Source organism: Corvus brachyrhynchos, unplaced genomic scaffold (assembly GCF_000691975.1).
Source record: "Corvus brachyrhynchos isolate BGI_N302 unplaced genomic scaffold, ASM69197v1 scaffold279, whole genome shotgun sequence".
Lineage (NCBI taxonomy): Eukaryota > Metazoa > Chordata > Aves > Passeriformes > Corvidae > Corvus > Corvus brachyrhynchos.
Genome location: NW_008246060.1, coordinates 1,963,837 through 1,987,279, shown reverse-complemented (window position 1 = coordinate 1,987,279; position 23,443 = coordinate 1,963,837). Strand labels below are relative to the sequence as shown.

At 39.9% G+C, this 23,443-nt stretch overlaps 1 long non-coding RNA gene across 3 annotated transcripts in view; it reads left to right on the top strand.

Annotated features, from left to right (window-relative positions):
* The window catches only part of LOC108449644, a 159,887-nt gene that overhangs the window by 19,008 nt on the left and 117,436 nt on the right, over positions 1 to 23,443 (top strand). For 2 of the 3 annotated variants that reach the window (XR_001865898.1, XR_001865899.1), the window contains exon 3: positions 15,792 to 15,881. The exons of the other annotated variant lie outside the window; for it this stretch is intronic. This is a non-coding gene — a long non-coding RNA (uncharacterized LOC108449644). The remainder of the gene's footprint in view (positions 1 to 15,791; positions 15,882 to 23,443) is intronic. 3 annotated transcript variants of the gene reach the window in all.

Here is a 23,443-nt window from a genome sequence, read left to right as displayed (position 1 = left end):
CCTCATCAGAGACAGCTGTTTCCTTCCTGTACATGCCTCTTCCCATCCTAGGCAGAGGCAGATGAAGAAGCTGTGGTGGATGCCAGACTGCTTTACTCACCTCTTCCCTAAAGGATACTAAACCCATCTGGTGAGCAGGGCATTGTGGAAGCACATTTCTGTGTGCAGGGAGTCCCTGAAGGAACGCTCTTGGAGATTCATAAATCTCAACTGAAATAGTCAGGAAGCCTGTGGTGGCCCAGAGAGGCCACAATGCTGCTGGCCTTGCTCCAGACAGGTAGAGATGGAACTACACTGGTCTTGTCGGGCTTGCTGTGAGATCTTGTGGGCATGCATTAGTGCCATGTGGAAGGTCAATTTACTTTGCTTTTTGATGTTCTTCCCCATTGTGTACGATAATGAGTACTCTGCTGTGCATCAGCAGAAGTGGTCTGATAGCTTTATCAACATGTTTCACTTGCTGGTGCAGGAAGATGCGTGTGAACATAGAGGAATGTAGGAATTATTTGGATAGTGCTGGAGAGTTGTTCAGCATAGCAGGCACAGAGGCTTATCCTTATGACCCGTGCATAAACTAACAGCCCTGTGAGTTTTGTCACACAAGGGACTGTGGGGAGTGTGCACAATAAGACCAGAGGCTGGGAGCAAAGAGTAAGATTGAATTAAGTAATAGGGTAGGCACACCCAAGTTTTGAAAACATCATAAATATTGAATCAGCCGAATGTAAGTATATCCCTTTTATTTGAATATACTCCCAGGCTACATATCTTGCATTTTATTGAGCTTCAGGTCTGAATTTCTGCTAAGAAGATCAAGATTTCCTTGTTGGATCAATTTCCCATGACAAATTGTCTGGTTTATATAGCAGTGCTACAGCTCTGGGCTTTGCAACCTTTGTCTGTGTAACTCTTGGATCTGATGACTCTGCCCTATTAAAGGTAGTATTAGTGAGTCCTTTCAAAGATTCTCAGATCCACCCCTGAAGACTTTCTGCTTCTGGTGCTTTCCACGTACAGCTGAAGTCCAATTGAATGAACACATAGACGTCATGCAGTGGCAGCAGACAATGCTTCCACACCTTGGCTTTGCAGCCACATGGGAAGCCTTGGGAAAGCTCATGAGCTGCACCACCTTCTCGAGCAGCTCTCCACCTGTTCATATGCTCTCTTTAGAGTTCTTTCTACATCAGTGGGCGTTAATGATGGACAGTTTGCAGCGGGAATAAAGTCCCTCCTTGTATCCCGAGTGGCCAACAGGAGATGCGGTGTGAGGTCTTTGACTTGGTGACTCATTGTTTCCAGAGGCACCTGCTCACCAGGTCCATTTGAGGCAATCTGGAACAATCTCTCAGCCCACACAACTGTTCTCATGGATATGCAACTCCTTGCTGAAATTTTAGGGTAACTTGGTGTAATAACTGAAGCACAAGCTGGCCAGTCTCCAGTCTGGTGAGCCACTCTGTCAGTCAAGTAGAACTCCATTAAACTATCAGCTTCTGGTTTGAGTATTCCTATATGAAAACAGATTTTCTCTCCAATATTCACGGGTTTGACAGAGAGCAAAATATTTCCATTTCCCCCAGCAAACAGCTTGTCCTCATGTAATGACAGTTTTCCATCTGCAAGAACTGCCTTTTTGATACCACAAACCACCTGAGGTGAAAATGTAACTGACTTGCTTTGCTGTAAACCTGCCAAAAGTAAAATTATTTTTGCCTGTAGCGAGAACTGTTTTCGTGCCAGTGTATTTTCCAACTTTGCTGAAAGTTACATACTTCTGATTTTATCAGAACAGAAGAATAGCTGTAGTGTATCTCTTGGCAAATTAGCCTATTTTATTGTGAATCAGGGCAGCAGTTTCATTTGGGACTTCAGGCTTCATATTCACAGAAGAAATCTCTGGTGTGTCAAATTATGCCTTGTCAGTACCTGAAGCTGAGATTCTAAATCCCAGGTAAGACAGAAAAGCAGACCCATTTCTGGAAATAAAGGGAACTGCAAGTTTGCATTTTCAGTTCCTTTTGAAGTCAAGGCATTTTTGTTTTGATTTAGTAATACAGATTTAAGTACGTAATGCATTCATTTTGGAAATATTTGACCTGGAGAATCATATATTAGTTAAAAGTGCTCCAATTAGAGAGAGAGATTTCCACAGCACAGAAAAAGGACATGGGAGAAAAAGAAAACAAAACTATTTATGTCTTTAGAGGTCTGCATTGTGGTGTTTTGGCCACCATCATGTTCTGACAGACTCTGGGGCCGATCTCAAATATAATTTTTTTATTTTAAAGTAATACAGTTTCACGATGTACTTAGAATTGACTTTTAACAATGACTTATTTTTTCCATGCACTGTGATTGTCCTTATATTAGGAGATATTTAATAAAAAGGCATTACTTGCCCTGACCTTGCCAGCATTCCAAAGGATTTGACAAGTTGTATCTTTAATCCAGTGCAGCGTTCTAAATTCTGAAGCAGTTATTTCTTGTGTGCCTGTGCAAACTTTGGCCAGCAAGGGGACTCTCAGAACAGAGTGCACACCACAGAAACCTGCAGGCTTCTTCCTGCTCTCTGATCTAAACTAGTGGCGCCGCTACAGAGTTTTCCTTCTCAAAATCTTGCAATTTTAGGAATATGTTGGTGTTAGGTAAAGCTTCTTCCTTGCCGTGCTTCTTATTTATGCAAAAATCCATCTGCCATGGTTTCTTTATGCCAAGCAACCTTGCCTTTTCCTCCTGTTACCCATGACAGCATCTCACTTGCTCCTGCTTAGTTATGTTATTGCCCAGGAAGGCTATTCCCCCTCAGAAGGCAAAGAGCTGTGACTTTATCCTTGTGCTGCTGCACACTCTGTCCATGCCCTTCCTGTGCTCCCTGAATCCAGGTGTGCTCATGGTGGGGCTCAGGGGTACATCCTGCGCTCCTGCTTTGTCAGGTTGCCCCCAACCTCTGCCGTGGTCACAGAGGCTCTGATAGGAGGAATGCACTTGAAGTATCTTTCCTAGTTTGTTACTGCTGCAAGGATGGAGAGTTCTTAAATGCGGTTTTATGCAGTGTGAAATACAAAGTGAGAAACATATGAATACAAGATATCCAAGTATTCATCACAGTTGCTTCCTAGAAGAAAAATATTGGTCCCAGTGAAATCAGCATCAGTATCAGTGTCTCTGTTGATTTTTGCAGAGTTGAGAAAAATTTCAGCATGGAATAATAAGCCTTGGCTGCCTCTTTTCCTGGTTCTATTTGCATTTCATCGAGTAATGGAGTATCAGCTACAGCACATTAGAAAAGCCAGTCTATATTCTGACCCGCTATGGACTCGGTAATTTGACAGCACTTTAAGTCAACATTACTTTAAAGTATTTTTAATCACAATAACATGAAAAATAGCATGGATTATTATCCCACTAGGAAATGAATGTGAAACTGTGTAAAATGGCAAGACAGTTAAAAAACCCTAAACCCTCTGCTAGAAGAGACTCTCTTTAACAATATGCAATAAAGCTTAACTCTGGGACAGTCTAGAAATTGACAGTTGAATAATCTTAAAATAATACGGTGAGAGCTGTCCAAATCTAGTCCATCAACAACTGCTGGATACCAGGCGCCCTAGAAAAGGCGTTGCCATCACCCAAGTTGTAACAGGCATTCAGAGCTTCAAGATAAATCAGTGCAGTAGTGTTTGCATGATAAACATGCAGACCAGTGTTAAATCGTGTCTCGACTTCTATTGAACCAACTAAAATGTTCCCCAAATTAAAATATTTAGAACAGAATATTGTGCAACAGGAAATTAATTAAAAGAGACATTCCACATATTGATGTATATTATATACATAAATCATTTTGAAAGTATTTTGAGTGTCACACTGGATATAAGCAAAGAGACATTACATTTTCTGTGTGAAAGAATTATTAGGCTGCAGCACCAGATTGGGGCTGTGGTTGTTTTGATTTTGACAGTAAATCATTTCAATAGAGATGGAATGCAGAATGTTTCAAGCCAAACCTTTAGGGAAATATACAGGCGCTGTCAGCATATCCTTAAATATTCTAGAAAAGAAAAACAAAATTAAAAAATGAGAAGATTCATCATTAAGAGACGGACAGTCTCAGTCTAGAATTTCTGCTGAAAATAAAACTGCTGTGGTACTAGTACCAAATTATAAAGGTCACAAAGGTTTTTCCTTGGATCTGTAGGTCTAAATGATGGAACAGTAATGCCACACTTGCCTTGGAAACCAGCAGTTATACATAGGAGAAGTTAGATTAAATAACTTTAATATGAGGATCCTTAAATATCTGGTGGTTTTAATGGGGCTGAACTGATGCAGTTCTTACCTCAGTACACAGCATTTACATCACTTGGAGCAGTTGCTTCACTGTTCCTCAGTGTTGCCTTGCAAGGCTGTGCTTGTTCTGAATCAGGGTTCAGAGGAAGGTCTGTGGCTCTGTCACAGGCAGGGTGTTTGTGTATTTTCATAGTAGCCTGTGAAGACAACACAATAAACCTCTTCTCTTTAAAATAAAATTTTAGTTTGATGTCAAAGTGGTACCTATTTAGCAGCACAAAGTATTATGCTGCCAAGTTGTAATACATGATAAAAGCAGAGATTTAATGCACTTTTCACTGTTCTATTCCAGTCAATTCCTAACAAAAAATTTTTTTCACAAATCGTTATAACACAGTTCCAAATACATGTAGTTGATCTATTGAGTAGCTTTCCAGCAATACTCAGCTGGTTTTGGGTGCCTTGTAAACACATTCTGACTTTTAAATCTAACTTATAAATCTGTCTTGTAAACTGCAGTTGTATAGTAGAAGTCCACTTGCTCAGTCTGTTTCCATTTTGGGCAAAATTTCCCTCCCTCTGGAAGCAGAAGAAATGTGGTTTAAGTATTCATAAATACATACCCTTGTGGAGGATAGTCCCCATATCCAGGGAGAGATCTGGATGAAGTTACTGTTGGAACTGTGGGCCATGTTCACAGACTCAGGCATCTTTTGAAAATCCCGTTGTTTTCTCCTTTACCGTTCTCTATCTCTATGTGCTATTCCAAATCCGTAATTCCTTCAGCCACAGATTATATCAGTACGGACTTTTTAACTCTGAGGTTTGCATGTATCATCTCAGGATTACATAGTATTTTTGCTTTCTTAAACCTGTGGATCAAGAATCACTGTTCTTTTGTGATTGAGAGCTTTTGTATTTCAATTCTGTTTTAACTACGAGTGGTAGATGAAAAGTGATGAGAACTCTGTATTCCTACATGTAAAGCCAGCCTTTCCTGCAAGCAGTCTGTGCTCTGATCTGCGGGCTCCACAGGTGCCATGGCAGTTGTTGTTGTAGCGTGCCTAGCAAAAATCAGTGTGATCTTCATGATCTGTTGTTCAGCAGCAGTATCCTGTCAGTGTCAGTGACCTGAGAACTGAACTCTGTTTTTCTTATTTTCTTACAGGCATTTAAAATGAATCTTTCCATGTAATGTGTAGGGGATCTTTATTGTCTTACAGCCCACACCCCTGGTAACATCTTAAAAGCCTTTTTTTACTGTAGTAAATAAAAACCAAAGTGGAACTTGGGGCTTACTACAAACTGTTGCAAAAAAACCCCAGAAAATTGCTGTTAGAAATCTCTTCTTCATGTTTTGCAGATGTCATCCTGCATTACAGTTCTGCCAGTCACAGTTTGTATGTTTGTTTGCAGCTGACGGATTTCAGAATTTGCGTAGAGCCATCGCTGTCATAACCAACCATAGCACTAGATGGTTACAAATCCTTGAAAGTATCCTCTCACAGGTAACATGGTTTTGTGCTTCCTTTTCCCAATACCTGAAACCCAGGTTTCTTTGATTCAGGTCTTTATTTTCTCAGAACCTTTTATTCAAATACATTTCCAGTATATCCTTACATAGAAAAGTTTTTGGACTTGGTGTTTATAAAGCTATTCTGGATCTGTTCTCCTGGGAACAGATTATTTTTCCCCTTGTAAATAACTGTCACATTAATCTTTTGTTCTTTGGGGATCCATCTTTATTTTTCACTTTGAACAAAATCAGGAGAATCTGCCTTTCATCCAGAAGGAAAAGCTGTGATAGCTCATTCCTGCCATTAGTAGCATTTTGTGCTCATTTACCTTTCTTGTGGTAACTGCTGCATTGGACTGACAGGACCAATTGGACCATTGGACTTGACAGGACCTTGACCAGCAGGTCAAGGCAGGACCTGCTACCTGCCTGACCAGTGACAAGTTAGGGCTGCCTGTACTGCTCACCACTGCAGGAAATTGCTGCAGTCACAGTAATAGTAGGTGAGAGTTAATGAGTGTGTCTGTCTGCTTGGAAGAGTCTTGGGCTTTGCTTGCTTATTTGTTTTCTGTGGTAGAATTAATGAGGACACATGTTCATTTGGGGCAATATCAATAAGGTCACTATCATATAATCAGTCTAATAAATTGTGTTTTTAAAAGTTTAATCTTAGATGTAAATAGATGATAATAAGCTACGTAGAGCTACAGTGATCACTGCTTAGTGGTAACTGATTGATGAGAAGTGGTGGGAGTCTACAGAAGCAGTTTCCAAGTGTTTAAGTGGTGTGTGAGAGTGTGAGAGCCTATCAGTGGCCTAGGAGGTGTATTAAACGTTGTCAGATGTCTTGTTCTATGTTCTGTGTTGATTACAATGGGGGATTTTTGCAGCTACCAGAGAAATATTTCAGTTCTGCTGTTTTTCTTGTAATTAGCAGGTTGGTGTGGGAAGATATCAGTGGGACATAAGTGATGTTTCCTGATGTGCAGGAGGTAATGTTTCTGAGTGTAATCAGCAGCTTCTTAAAATGGATTTTGCAGCCATGATATGACAAGGTATCAAATTAAAGCACTTCAATAATTTAATGTAGTTTATTTCATGTAGCTTCCACATATTACAGAAGGATTATTCATTCACTGCATAGTCATTTCAAGGATTTAAGCCACAACAAAGCTCTGTATGTATTCAACAAAGTATGTATTCCTTTTAGTTAGCACTGAAAAGTAGCTGAAGATTCTCCTACATGAGAGTCAGGTTAATAACCTAATAATTAAATAATTTTATCTTTGTGGGTACACACATAATAGTTTATAAACTGGATAAATTGCAAATACATAAGGCTGTTTTCTCAACTGGTAAAAAAAAAGTATGATTTGCAGTGGGTTCATGTCTGTGAATTAGTATGTGCCCATTGTCCCAGAAATCTTAGTATCCAGATAGAAATGCCATCATTTATATCAATTCATGTATATAACAGAAGATTGTCAAAGATGGAGTAATCATCTGCAAAAAGGCTGCCTAAATATTTCAGGGCCAGGTTGAAGAATAATAGTAGGGAATGTGAGTTCTCAGGGACTCTAAGTAGGAGGATCTATTTTCATCCTGATAAAACTGCCACTCCAGAAAGGGCAATTGGAGATACCTAGTTATTAATTTATGATCTAATAAGGAAGAGCCTTCAGAGATGGAAGACTACCAGCGATGAACTGGGATGTCACAACTCTTAAGTCTTCAGCCATTCTGCAAAAAAAGACAAACTCTCTTATTGGTGAGGCCTCTTCATCTGTAGGCAGAGACTCAACCCTGGTGTATCTCTCACTGTGACACGCACACATCCCCCAAGGAATTCCCATTGCATTCAAGGGTAAATGATCGTATCCAATATTTGGTACCGAACTGGAAACATAGCACATACTGGAGCTAAAAAGAAAAAAAAAAGATGGCAAAAAGGAGAAAGGGACGAGGGAAGGACATGCACAGTCTGGGATACCATCCTTCCAGAACTTGTCACCCCACACACTCAAACTGGAAGGTGTCTGGAGGATTCAGAAAACATCCAGTGAGCTGCTGAGAAGGACAGAGGAGATGCTTTATGACTCTGCTACTATGAGGAGCTGAGCAAGAGGTGAATGAATTTAAAGCCCCAAGATAGAAAACTGCCATAACAAGAAGGCTGGAATAGCAGCTGTCTCAGGAAGGAGAAAAAATATGAGGTGGAAGGAGCAATGGAGATGGCAGAGAGCTGGAGGTGTTCTGATCCAGAAACTGATGAGAACCAGGAAGTGTGGGCCTGAAGTAAAGCCCAAGTGCTGTACCGAAGGAATTCAGTGGAAACAGAACAGAAGTAGCAGCTGTCATCAGGCAGCAAAGAGAGCTTGATTTGTGGCCTAATGAAATGTTCAGGGAACATGTTAATTGACTAAAAAACTTTAAAAATGCTGAATGAATCGGAACAGGCCCAGTAGTTCTGAAGGACATTAAGGGGGTATTATGGGGACAGGAGCCTTCAGTGTTGGGCAGAGACAGCTTGTGTGGAGTTTAACCTTAAACACCATGAATGATGTATCTGTGTAGGGCCAGTTCTGCATGTGCTGACTGATGGACTGAAGACAATGAGGCTGCCTGGGTGCTAGATAACCTCATCTAGGCTGCCCTTTGCCAGCTGATTTGTCAAGGTGCCTTCCAGCCTGGTCTATTCTGCGATTCTGAGCTGTGTAGCTGAGGTCCATGTAGGTGGGAAGAGGTAGAGGTGGGATATTCTCCCAGAACAGGCAGTGTGCTGCAGGAGGAGCTGCCTGCAAATGGGAGCACCTCCCAGAGGAGCCAAACCTAAGCATCCTTGCGGACTGTGGCAGCAGGAGGGGACGCAACTATGAAGGCTTGCCTTCACAGAGAAATGTGAGAGGCTTTAGGAGAGCTGCCAGACAAGAAGCAGCAGAGGATTACCTAAGGAACCACAGAGAGAGACCATAGGCATGACTGGAGACTTTCATTTCCTTATTGACCCTGAAGAAAGAGACTGGTTGGTGCTACCTTAAGAGGGGAGATGCCTCTAAAAAGCCATCTCCTGTGCTCTATTCAGTAACCAAAGCAGACAGCATCTAGAAGGCAGATGCCACCTCTTCCCATCTTATGACTACCTGTATTCATTTTCATAAGGTCCACAGGTGTTTTTCCTTCCATTTAACACCTCTATACCTTTAATAAATAGTAATACGTGAATGGACGGACCTGTGTTTTTAGGGTAGGTAACAGGCCACAACCCCATAAATTGAGTCATGCTTTTATCAGTTAAGAATTAGAAGAAATTAGGTTCTTTGTAAGTCTTACGTCCTACAGGGATTTCTCCTGAATTTTGACAGTTCAAAACAATCAGTATTTTACAGCATTTTAACATGCATCCAGGTATGTGCCCTGCAGAGGAATTGAGGCAGTGGAGAAAATCACTGTGCTGCAACTCACACAGGTTTTAAGTGTGCTTTCACCCTTCTCTTACTGCAGGAATGAAAGGGACCACAGGAATATTCAGAGCATGATCCCCAGTACTCTTCGTCGCTTTAACTGAAAATGTTCTTCTACAGTCGTAGGAGTGATATATTTATGATCATAATGGCTCACATTTCATGGTGAACATATTTGGGGTGATGGCAATTCTACTAAATACAGATTTCCTCTAAAAAGGTTTAATGTTGACTCTTAAAAGAGAGAAAGCATGTTATGGGAGCAGATGGTGTAGCTTCTTCTTGTTCTTGTTGCTCGAGTGGAAGGTTCAGGAACGATTTCTTTTTTGAGGACCTGTGCTTTCTGTGGGAGTGCTTGGTAAGCCTGTGCTCTGTGCTTGGGTTTTAATACATGATACGGGATTGAAAAAACTGGACCTTTTAGGTAGAATACCAAGTCCTTCAGAAATCTGTCTTTTTACTCTCTTTCTACAAAAAGAGTAAGAAACAACTGCTTAGGGCTGTTTTGGTGAATATTTAGCTGTTTCTCTCAAATGTTCTCCCCAGGAGGTAATGTAGGAATGTCATCAGGTTTAGTGAGCCCCCGCTGGGCTGAGGGCATGCAGGGAGCACCAACAGGTACACTATGGAGTTAGCACAGCTCCAGGGATATTGGAATGCTGGCGCCGAGCTGCAGGGCTGACCTGGAGCTGTGCTCCTGGGTGATTTAACCTGCTTTCCCAGTAGACTCAGTGTACACTTGGAATTGGAGCGTGCTCCAGGTTTTTTATGTATGTTTTAAACCAGCCCTTCTTCATGAGCTTTCAATCCCATTGATTTCAGTGAGAAAAAAGGGTGTGTTTCAGTATTCTTAAAGCATACAGTGTAATTACTGGAAATGGTTGTTAAAGGAGGTTGCATTCCTTATGCTAGCATTATCTTGGGATAAAATATAATTATAGTCATAGAATTACTAGGAGAAGTTACTTCAGTACTACAAGTGAAAGACATAGTAATGAGGAGGTGTATTAGGTGAAATTACAGGAGAAAAATTGTAAGTGGAAACAGCAGACTATTTTCATTTTTAAATAGAATTACTTGTGTGTGTTTCTCTTGCACTTGTTAGCTACCTGCTTCTGGGTGGGAATATATCTTTAAATGGTTTTATAGATACAAGTAAAGCAGCTAATTTTTCTTCCAAGAATTGCTAGAGTATTTTAAGTAGGAAAACTCGATTTCTATCTCAGTTTTCAGATTCTTCTGTTGAAATGAAAATGTATCAGAATAAATTATTATTATAAGCTAAGAAGCAAAATTTGTTTATTGAAATTAGTATTAGTGACATATTAAACAATGAGAAAATAAACACAAAATGTGTAATTTACAAAATGCAGTATCTCTAGTACTTTGGTTTTCTGAAAAAGCATTTGCATCTAAGAAGTGGGTTTCTATGGTAGGCAGGAGGAGTATTGTACTGTTTCCTATCACTAAGCAGCAAGGTGCATTTAAACACACAAAGAATGTTTTTATTTCTTATGTCTAGATATTAAAACCAGTTGAAAATACATGTATTTAAAAAATGCTTGCACTGAAAAAGTTTTCTTCTGTATACATGCATCCAGTTTTAGGTTCCACTTCTTTATTGCTTTTAGTGAGTGCTATTCCATGAAAGACATTCCAGGCACATTATTATTGAGCTATACATTCTTATGGGATATTTCATTCTCAATTACACTGTTTCGACCCCTCTGTGTGAATGTCGTGTAAGAGATCCAGAATGATAGTGCTGCTTTATATTTTCTAATAGTTCCTAGCTTTATATGCTAACAGACTATGACATTGATGTCCCATAACTATACATACAAGAAGAGGGGAAACTCTTTGTCTTTTTAATGGCATTTCAGACAAGGAAAGAAAATAAACTGTAGAAGTGTTTTTCACAGCCCATCCCTCTTTTGTGCCCATCCTGGTATGCGTGAAAAGGGGCACATACATTGGAGGAAAAAATCCCTTCTCACATTGCTTCCTGTGCAGGAGCCTTTCATGGCATGTAATCAACCAAAATTAGGGTGTCATGCAAATGTGTTCACATGCTTGATTTGGGTCCCTCTGTATTTACATGTGATGGTGAAGTTTCCTCCCATTTGCCCCAGTTAAAGCACAATTCTGAATCAAAGCTTTTCTGCTATAAAGAGACAAGTCCGCTACAGACTAAAAATTTCAAATTGGAAAACAATAATTAACATTTTGAGGACACTTGACCAGTTGTCTTGAAATTTGGCAGGACATTTGTCCTTACTCTTTAAAGCTGTGCAAGGGCTTTACAAATACAAAACCAATCTAAAGGTAATGAAGGGAGAAAATCTGGAAATTAAAATGTCAGATGCACTTAGCAGTATCTCTGTAAGAAGTCCATTCTCTGATAAAAGCCTGAGCAGTCAAAGCTTTGTGTATCCAACATGCTTTCAGGCCAGATTTATGACACTTTGAGAAGTGGACCTGCTTAAAAGCCAAACCTGAGATAGCTTTGTTAGCTGTATTTTAATTAGTATTTCTTTCTTGAAAGCCGTAAGATAGTGCTAAGTGCTTAAATATTCTCAACCCACTCTGTATCTGTAGAACTGAGGCACTGAAGAGAAAAATGAGGAACCCTTTAGTGGTCTTTAAAACATTATCAAAATCCCCAAGCTCTTAACTGAGTGTAAAATGATTTAAGAGGCTTGAAGCCTGCTGCTATTTTATATAACAAAAGTGAGTGGTGGTGAGTGTTTCAAGAGAGCTCTAGAGCACTGAGCAATCTGCAGTCCCTTTGCTGCTGTTTGGGGCTGACTGACCTGCAGGCAAATGGGAAGTTCTCATTTTGCCCTCATTGCTCAGTATTTACAAGCTGGGTTTGGGTTTTCCTGGTGATCTTCAATGGCTGATCAAAGGACATGGGTGTGGATCAGGATGTAAAACTGGCTGCATCTGAATGAAGTCTTCTTTCATAAATGCCATGGAAATCTTGTTCTGTGGTGGCTCCTCGTTGGAGTGAACAGTGGATACTGGGACAGCGGCAGTTCTTGAACATAACTGTCAGAACATCGTCAAAAAAACCCTAACAAGGTTTAAAGTTGAGGCAAATCAGTAAGAATTTATTTTCCATGTTTCATTTGTGAAAGATGAATAGATTACATTCCTTTTTTTAACATCCATATCATTGTACTGTGATTTCCTTTCGCTTAGTTCTTCTTGTTTATGCACTACAGATAAATTCTTACATTTCTAGCTGCAAGAAGAAAACACAAAACAGGCTTTCTAGTGGGTTTATTTCCCACCTGTTCTGGAAAAAAATTATTTTTGCATGTATACATCTTTGCTGTTTCCACTCTGCTGTACTTGTAAATAAGTTATGATCTCCAAAAGGGTATTTCCATTGCTAATAAGATTAGAAATACCTTTGCTGTGAGATATAAATAATTCATTGTTTTTCATGTTATCTGTTTGTAAGCAGAGAAACTTGTGTCTTTTTAATTCTTAAAATAGCTAACAAAACTCCCTATATGTGGAATCATTTCCTTTGGAATGTTTTCATCCTCTGTTTAATTTTTCACTTTTTAACTCCAGTTATTTTTGGGTTTGGGGTGGTGTTGAATTTATGGAGGGTTTTTTGTGTTTTGTTGTGGAGTTTTTCTGTGGTTATTTTTTCTTTTAAGCACTGAAACTCAATGAATGGTATTAATGTGTACTTTATGGCATCTGGTTTGATAGAATCTGTGTAGCAAAGACTAAATTTCCACTATATTTTTCTGCAGCCTGATACAGCAAGGCCCAGAGACAGAGACATCCAGAGGTCACAGACATAGAGGCCATATGGTATAAAAATATTTATAACTTAGGAAAATGATAGTGGAGCAAACATAAAATTGACATTAAATCACTTAGTCTTAAATAACAGTGCCTGTTACTCTAAAATACCACACAAAGCTTTCTTAAAGATCCATTTAATGCACTAATAAGACTATAAGAATAGAAAGCCATTAAGCACTGCAAAGCAGTGCTGTAGCTGCCAAAGACCAGTGGCGAAGGCTGGGTTGCAGCAGCCCCATAATGAAAGGACCCTGGTTCTGCGGGTGGGAGGCTGTGTGGAATCAGAGAGGGAGTGAAGCTTCTCATGGAGCACACAATTAAACAAGTCACAGACATCTGAAGGGGATCTATTGCACGTTTGCCACACTTCCTTCTCATACAGTGTTTTACTACTCTTCCCCATAAGATGCCTTTCCTTTTTTTCTCCTTTTCCACAGAGCTGATTTTCAGCATTTTCTTCATGCTTCAAGTTTTTAATTTTCTTAGGGCAACTTCTGCATACTTCAAAATTTTTCTCAGACTTGCAAGACTTGAGTTGTATTTAGTTCTGCGTTCTTTTCTTTGTGTTTCAAGTATGTCTGTATTCTTTAAAGGACCTGAGTATCAGTTTCTCAGTAGGCTCTGCTTTATGTTCATCAGAAAATTATGCCTGTTCTTTAAGCATAGATAACCACCTACTCTCCAAATTAATAGCCGCCTATGTAGATGCAGCTGTTGGACAAGTATTTCTTGGAATGGTTTAGATTTAGGCTTTCATTTCTTCAAACACTTATTGATTGCCCGCCAAAAAAGATCTCAGTTTTGAAAACCTACTGTGCTCTAAAGTCTGATTTTCAAAGCCTTTGTTTTTGGTGATGTTAAAACCAAAATGGAACAGGGGCTTACTGGCTTGATCCAAATCTCTTAAAATAGAGCATAAATACGTTGTATAGCATTCTCCTGTGAATCAGGTAGAACAAATCTTTTGTGGATTATAATCTTACTCCAAGATCTGTTTCCCATATCATGGCTAGTGGTCTGAATTATGTCTGCTTCCTTGTGTTGAAGCTTATGATTTATTTCCATTTCAACTTTGTGGGATAATAGAATTTCTCACTGGTGTTGCTTGTGTATAAATCTTTCGAACCCAGAAGTGGTAATGGATAGAGTTAGTGTTCACACTCATCTATACTCATTTTTGAAAACAGCAGGACAGTGTCAGACAGCGTGTACTAACCTAGTACAGAGGAGGGGATTAAGGGATTTGGAAAATTGGTCATGTATGGTTTAAAGGATCACTAGTATTTAGAGCAATGTGTTTCAACTGCAGAATACTCTTCTTCCAAATCTTCCCACTGAGACTCCCATAAAATTCAAACATAGGAGCAATACAGTGAATTGCAGTAAAAAAACACTTCATCTTGTACAGTGGACATGGATCACACTGAGTGGACAATTGACTGCAGTGGATAAAAGCTGACCTGTAAAGCCCAAGCAAATAATTCCAAACAGTTGCTCCTTCTGTCTAGTAGTTCCACACTTGTTTTCAGTCTTACCAGTGTATGCAGCTGCTAATTCATATTCTAAGAATTAAAAGAGAGAACCCTAGCATGAAGACACCACTGAGAATCCTTTAAATCAGTTTATTCGAATCTTCAGAGAAGTGAATGTAAAACATGTTGGTGTGAAATATAGCTGAAGCAGTATCCTATTGAAGTAAACATTGGTCAAATCAATCCCCTGTGGCAGCTATTTGGTGACTGATACCAGAACTGACGGCCAAAGAAAAGATTCTTGGAACACCTAGGGGTTTGCTGACTTGCAGATTTTTTTCTCTCTCTCCCAGGTACCTTTCCTATCTCTCCAAGTACTTGAAAGCTAGAAAGTTCCATAATTAGGATAATGATTTATACCCTTCTCCATTTGCAGTCTGATCCTGCACTCAGCCCCGTCACGGCACATTATTTCTGCAGCGGGCAGGTGCCTCACTCGTTGCTCAGGAGATCAGTGCTGGTGGCTGTGTGTGACAGAAGCTGGGACAGAGATTGAGTGATATCCAACCCTCAATAACTGTTCAATCTCACACTGGATGGATGAGATGCAAAGTTTACAGGCAGCCTTAATCTTAACAGTTCCTACTGATTTAGTATTTAATATTGTAACTGTAATAACTTTTGTTAAAATATTTGTTGGAATTCTTATAACTTTTTCAATAAAAAACTGAAAAAATCACACCAGGGTTGAATTTTTCAGACCCCTGAGATCCCAGCAGTGCCCACGGGCCAAGCTTTGACTCTCCCTTACAGTCCCATGCTCTGTGCATCGCTGAGATGGTGGCCTTGGGGATTACTCTTTACCTGCAGCAGTTCCAGGACATCAGAGAACACTTTATGCTTGGGTTTCACAGATAATTGGTGGTGGAAGTTGGGTTAAATTACAAGCTGAGAAGAAAATTTGTACTGAATAAAAAATGCCTGTATCTTTCAAGCTTTACATTTCTTCTGCATCATGCCCTTCTATCCTGCCTCACAGCCAATCCTTTTTGGCAGACTCCTCATAGTATTCCCTTCTTCCTCCCGAGGAGTGTGCAAGTCAGCCTCGCTGAGGATTTTTAATGACACTTCTACTCTTCCTGCCCTTTCAACTGTAGCCTACAGATGGTCTTCTGAAGTTTTTGTCCAGGCTATATATTTGCTCTTGTTCTGTCCTAACAGAGATTTGTTGACACTGTCCTATTGAAGGAGATGGGAAAAAGATGCCTATGACAGAAAGAACAAGCTGCTTTTAGATCTGTGTTCAACAAGGTAAGAATAAGAAGGAATTTCATATGCAGTCAGCAACTCTTTTTATATTTGGGATGCGTGGGTGGAGGCAGCAATTACTTTCTCAGCTATCTTACAAGATGCTTGAGTAATATTGCCTGAGTTTTGAAAAGACAGTCTGGGACAGATTCATGATCTGGGCTTTATGCAGAATTCTTACATTTTTGAGAAATGTTGAATAGTTCTAAACAGATTCCAAATAATAAAAAAAATATTTTTTTTAGTGCTGAGAAGAACACTAGCGATACAACAGCTTCAGTGTAAGATGTGTTTCTGTGGTGTTGCAGAATGTGCTGAGATGTGCAGTTCTGTCAGCAGCATGCCCAGTGCTGCATTCCCTAAGGATGTGTTCATCCCCAGTGAGGGACACTCATGGGCTGTCCCGTGCTGGGAGGTGTCAGTGATGTGTAAGGCACACAATGGGGCAGAGCCCCCTGAACGATAGCATCCCATTTAAGCACAGTTATTTTGAAAGAATGCCTTACAAGCTTCTTCAGCCATGTTTCCAGCTCTTACATACAGACTTAAATTTACTAATTACTTTCAGCTTTACTCTAATGCTCTTTAAAACATCTATCCTTACACAGAGCAAAAAAATGGTTTTTTGCCTTAGTGCTTAGCTAGAATTCTCAAATCTGAAGCTGTACATTGTCACATTAAAATCAGCAATGTAAAAAAATGTGTTCAGCATTGAAAATTACAGGGCAGAAAGTTATGACAAAGAGATATGCCACAGAAGGTCTGGGATAAATAACCTGTGGCATAATTTCATGTAATTTAGTCTGTTTTCTTTGTCTGTCATTAATGGTAAGTACAAATAATCTTGAATTTCACTGAAAAAAAAAAGTGATTTATTATTAACTATTTGTAGTACGAGTCATGAAAATAGGTTGCCTGGAAAAGCTGGACATTGTGTTGGAAATATTTAAGAACACATTAGACACAGATGTGTCAGAATGACTTAAATAGATTTAGACAGCTGGGAAGCAGATAGGCTATGTAACCCCTGGTTTTTGTTACTGAAAACTATGGAGGTACTGAAGAAGTAAAAGAAATAATATGTAGTATTTTTAGTTTCACGTACAGAAATACAGGCAAATATTAACACAACAGGTGATTGGACATTTCTGTGCAGTTCCAAGATTTTTACTGAGCTGATTCCATTCCTCAGTAATACTACAAGTTTACAGATTAATTTGGGGTGCTCAGTAATGAATAAGAGTAGAGATAAATGGAAAAAATGTTCATGAAATGTGGGCCTTTTCAATAACCAAAATCCACTTTTTACTCACTTAACTGCCCAACTACATTGAAAATCTCAGTTCCTGGCACTGTTCCATAACATTCTCGTACGGTTGGTGTAAGTTTAAATATTCCATAAGCAAGTTAAACTGTAATTTTCTTTGCTGTACAGGGTGACAGCACAGTTCAGATTCACAGCCTGCCCCTCAGTCAATCCTTCTCCTCACCACCTTCTCTCTGATACCTCATAATGCCTTAAAACCTAAAGATGCTTCTCAGCAGTTCTGAGAGACTTAGACTTATTAAAAGCACATGTTCATAACTCTGTAGGGGAACACAATTTCCCCTTGGGGGTATAAAGGAAAGGAAATAAATGTGAATGTGACTTACTAGCCTCATGATAGCAACCCATTTTCTTACCTTGCTGTTTCCCTAGCAACTGTTTGTGGTTGTCGCCAAAACGTGTGCTTTAAATAACTCTAAGAATGTTGTTTCAGTGTGAAAGACAAGTGCTGCTGGTGCCAACCTAAGAAAAGTAGATTATCTATTGCATATTATTTGAAACAGAAAAATTACCAGTTATTGATATGCATGCCTCAAACCAATTAATACAGGGCTGCTGGTATGGGTTTCTTGACAGCAAGCTGCTACCAACTGGAAGTGATCTGGTGGTTAATTTTTCCCGTCTCAGAACTGGAACATTTTCCATACCAAATAAAGTGGTAAAGAAACTACTGTACAGACTAGATGATGTTTGGAGACTGCTAATTACATTTCCACAGGCTGCAGCAACCTCAGGGGTTGCTGTTTTGATGTCCTGCTGAGATTATCATCAACGTTTCAGTTCTTTGAATGGAAATCCTTTGATGATAACAGTTTAAGTTTGGCAAAAGGCCTTTATGACATTAATGAAAGTGGTGTTTTCTCATGAAAATGCATGTCAGGACCATTGTGCTTGTGAGAACTTGAGGGACCTTCGCTGCCTGGAAAGGAACTTTGCTTTCCTGCTCTGAAGCTCCCTTTTGCAGCATGTCCTTGAAGGACCTCCAGAGGCAATGTCACTTACTTCAGCATGTGGTTCTGGGGCAGTTTTGGCCTGTAAGTTCACATTAACTTTAGGACACCATTTGCTTTGTGCAAAGGCTGCAGGCCAAATGAGCCTGCAGTGGCTTTCATTACATGCTCATGGAGCTGGTGGTCACAAGAGAGGTGGAATATTTTAATGGAAAGAAATGTGATCTATTCAAAGAGCTCTTTCCCCTGTGTCTGCCTTCCCCTCATATTTTCATTACAGATGAATGAAAGGCAGTTTCTACTTCAGTACAAATCAAATCAGTTATTGTCGTATTGATTTCAAGTGGGCTAGTAGCAAGAAGCAATTATAGTAAGTGGGAACTTAAAAGGTTTACTACTGGCCATTTTAATTCACAAGTGGGCTGCTTAAGAATGTCTGACATGGGAAAAGCTCCTGTTAGGCTTCAGAGGAAACTGTGCCTGAGCAGCAGCAGTTCAGCATGTAGGCAGAAGCAATGAAGCTTGGCAAACATACTCATATCAGTGTTTTGGAGGTCTGTTACATGGCACCCCTATGCAATGTCTACAGATATATTACAAACACCATCATTATACTGGTAGAAGAAATTACAGAAAGTGATCTGAGGAGGTATAAGTAATAGTAATAGGAAGAAATTAATTAAAATATAGTAGACTCTTGAGAGTGGAGAGTAACTTGCAGCTAATTACTGAGCCTGGTGGTTAGTACACTTACTTCATGGCCATAGTGAACATTTACGTTTCTTTATGCAAAGTCCAGAACAGAAGAGGAAAGAACGTGGGCTAAAGGTTCCTGTTGAGTTAATGTCAGAACTTTTGTACATCCCATTTCAACCTGTATTCAGCTCACTCTTTCTTGGAGACCCGAATCTCACACCCTCTGCCAGCTTGCCCAGTTATTCAACCCAGCTACTCTTTCTGCTGCCAGAAGCCTGGATCAAACTGAAAGAGTTGGTTTCAAGGATACTAATGAGGGTCTGGTTTCTGGCTGCAAAGGAGAAGGTGTGAATTGCCAGTCTGGCCTCAAGGAAGGCACTGTGCATTTTCAAAACAGGGGAGGGTGAGAGGAGAGTTCTATAATAGCATCTCAGCAGATGTAAATACATAGGTAGTGTTGGCAAAGGTAAAAGATGTTAGTTTATTCCAGCTAAGGATGTGACCCTGCCTCTGGAGCTGTTTCCTGACATCAGTGGCTCTTTCATTTCAAGGGGTTCATTTCTGGTTTAGATGTCTAGGAGAGATTCAGAGCTATAAACCAATAGTAAAGGATGAGTAAGAAATGTCTAATAGTAATAATTCATAGGTATCAAGGGGCTTCTAAGTTGTGTTTGTACAAGTTATACTTGTGCAAGTGCTTCAGTATGTTGGAGGTTCTGTTTCTGCCTCCTCCCATTGTTAACCAGAGGAAGACCATATGAGCATGCCGTCAGAACTAGATAAAATTCCTGCCTTTCCCGTCCCTGGTCTCTGTGCTGTTCCTGGTTTTGGTACTGAATGGCAAGGAAGTTACTTGGCACAGCAGCAAAACAGACTCCGTGCATTTGAGGATTTTGCAGAACTGCTTTGTTTTAAAGGTTTTCTTTTCAGTGGGTTGAAAATTTAAATCACAAAAAGTCTGCGTAAGTTTTAAATTGTTATGCAGTCTGTTTAGATGTGTCTTGTGATTCATCTCATGTAATCAGAGGTGGTGATTCACTGAGCACATTTAAAATATTCATTCTCACATCCTTTAGGAAATAATCCCAGGAATTCACAAAGCTGTCACTGTTCAGTTCTACTTTACTGTTTGCACACTGACAGTTTTTGGCACTTCAGCACATTATTAATGTGTGGCTTGGTTGTTTACTTAGTATTACAAAATCATTTTTCATTCTGTTGAGGATACCTGGAAATGATACCCTCTTCCGTCTCCCTGTAATCTGCACAAACACCTAAACTTCGTGAACAGCAGAGGTTGTTCTCTAATGAGAGAAAGAGAGCAATATTTGGCATGTGTTAAAGCATTACAAAGTGATAATCAGCAGTTCGCTATTTCATAATTTTTTAATAATATCTAGCAGTTTATTTGATACAAAATTTGAAGACAGATCTCAGTGACTCTGTAATTTAAATAACTAGAACGCAATTACAATTGAAATAAGATTTACTTGTGTTTTGCACACAATTTTTCTTACAGGTATAAAATTGTATTATTGTGTTTATGTGGTTGAATTTGTCCTAAAGAGCACTATAAATGTATGTTCAGAGTTGAACATACATAAGGTCATTTCATCTGTCTTCCAAAGTAACTTTTATTTGTGCTTGCTTTACCTTCTGTCCTTAAAGAATTCTTTTCATGTTTTTGTCCTGTGATTAGTATGGAAATCCCATGATGTGTGTGGGGTAGATAGCATTTTTTCATGAAATGATAAAGCCTCTGGTAAAGTCTGGAGTACTGGGGTGTCTACATTCAAGGTTCCTAGTCCTTGGAGTAAAAAGCCCAGGATCTGTAGTGCACATATTGATTCCCTGTGCACGTGTACAACCTCCGAGGACTCAGGAGCTGCACAAAAGCTGCACAGGGTGAGCAGGCTCAGTATGGAGCTGTTTGGGCATTGCAAAATGTCAGGAGCTGAGCTTTGGGGAGAGCCTGGGACTTGGGGATGGGTGTAACCCTCCTTGTGAAGTGCAGTAGTTCAGGCCGTGAAGAGAAATGTGGCTGAGAATCTTCTAGCACAGAGATATGTAAACAAAATTCTCTTCCTCACACTTTTTAAAGAGCAGAACAATGCAAATGAGGTAGAATTAGTTAGCATGGAACTCCCTTTTCTATAGCTTTGTAAGTCATAAATCGGTTAGCAGGGCTGAAAACTGACATTTGCATCTCCTTTCTCTGTGGAATATTATGTCAAGGTACCTGCTAGGGGAAGCCTGAACCATTAAGTTGAAAACTGGTTTGGAATAAGAAAAAATCCCTGCATACTTTGTGGAAGCCAAAGAAAACATTTGTTTATCTAAGTTGTGATTGGCTGGGGTAAAAGCCTGAGACAGTGCAGGATTCCTCTCAGCTTGTTAGAAAAGAAACAATGGGGTGGTCAGTGCCTTGCTGCAGGGTTTGCTAATGCATAAACCCTCAGGCTTCTATTAGTCATCCATAAAATCAGTGGGAACTGCTCAGCGCCCAGGGTGTTGAGACTCCTGAGCTTGGGTGAGAGCAGAACTATCCGGGGAGCTTTTAATGCACATGCAAAGCCTTTAAAGGGAGTGGCAAGATTTGAATTCGGGCATCCTGAAGGCATGAGGCTGCTTCTTGGGATTTGAGAGAAGGGGGAAGAGACAGTTAATTTTTACTTTTGATCAGAGAAACCTTTATAGCCCTTAAATCCTTTCTATATTCTTGTGGGGATCTGGCCCATTCTCCTTTAGTTTTATTATGTGCTTGATGGCCATGAAATATTGGAAGGAAATTGGATGTGATAATATCACAAAGAGTCCATATGTAGCATTACTGTCTTCATTATGACTCCAGTTGTGCTGTAATTACCTGTGCTCCATGTTGAGCATAGCAGGAGTGAGATGGATGAGCCGCTGGCAGAGGAGTTCAGGCACAGGGACGATGCAATCAGTGCCTATTGAGCTACCATGGAAAGTGAATCAAGTGTATGGGGCATCCATACATCATCACCACAGATACTCAGAGGTGCCTTTCCTGAAGCCCCATCACGTAAACGTGCAGGAGTGGTACGTTAGTATTCCTAGCTGCAGACAGGGTGAAAGTGCTGCCGGTACGTCACAGGAGAAACTGTCCTGTCTCAAGTCAGCAAATACTTGGTCGTAAAGTTTCAGTGAGGCCAGAATCTCAACTCTTGGGATTTGTAGATCTAGGCTGGCAGGGTAGTTTAGGTCTTACATTCTTCGACTGTCCCATTCATTCAGGGACTTAGGGATTTTCTTTTTTTCCAGCTGAAATAATTAAATTTTAGTAATCTTTTTCAGTCTTTTCTTTTAGCTGTTCTACAGATATTTGTACTCAAAAAATTTCAGCAACTAAGAATTCCACATTCCTTTGTGATTATATTATCTATATTTGGTCAAACATTATCTTAGTTTACTATTTCAGTGTAATTAGATGCTCTACACACTAAGATAGCTGGTGGAATTTTTCTGCTTGGTTCTCCTAAGATGCAGAAGGAGCCCTTGTTGTGAGCTCTGTAGCTCAACTGGTCATGTGTTCTGTACATGATCTGTAGCAACAGCTCTGGCAGGAGCCTGAGGGTGCGGCAAATACAGAAAGGGTGAGAGGCACCTAAAGAGATCCATAAGCTGTTTAAATCCTAAATCCTTTGGGACTTCTTTAGGTTAAAATTTCAAACGGGACAGGTTAGAATTTCAAATAGGAAAGGGTTATGTTAGAAAAAGTCTACAGCTACCATAGGTAATACCGGATTAGCTGGTGTTTGGTTTTCTACCTACACTTAAAGAACATAAATAGCTACAGGTATACGTGAATTCTTTAAAATTATATTCTAGGTGCTGCTAGCTCTACATATTTTGAATCTGGAAGGTCAGTTAGTGTATTTAACCCATACAATGGTCTTAAAAGAATGGTATAACAGCACACTGATGTTAGAGTACCTCTTAGTTATGTTTTGGCACTCAGTGTGTAGGCAGGGCTCTGTTAGGTGCAATGAGAATCACAAGCGAGCAGCTGAAAGCTGTGTCATTCCCTTTGTGTATTAAAAAACCTGAACAGGGACTATGGTTTCTCTGCTGGCTTGTTGGCATCCAGGCTTTGCAGCTCTCAAGGAAATGGAAAACCTGGGTCCTCACAGTGTTCCACAGTGTTATGTGTGGCTGCCCCGTGACTGCCCCAGTCCCACAGGTACGCCCTCCATTGCATTATTTAAAATTGTTTGGACTCAGATTCTGCTGAATATATGTGTTGCTATCTGCAAAATGTTGGTCATGGTTAGATCAATCTTCTGAAAAAGAAGAGGATCTAAGTAAATTCTGTAATGAATACAAAACAGTTTAGGAGCATTATGTTTTCAGCTGAAAATTTTCATGTGTCAAAAGTCCATAGGTAGTGCCTCTTTTTGTTTTGTTTCGTTTTGAAGGCTGTTCACTGTAGGAGGACATTTCCTTTGTCTCAAAACAGAAATCTGTTGTTTACTGTACTTTCCTTCTTGCTTTTCAGAGGGTCAGTTTGTCAATGATATGCTGCAGTTTTGTAGCTCTATACAGGTTTAATACTCCTGCCATCTACTTCC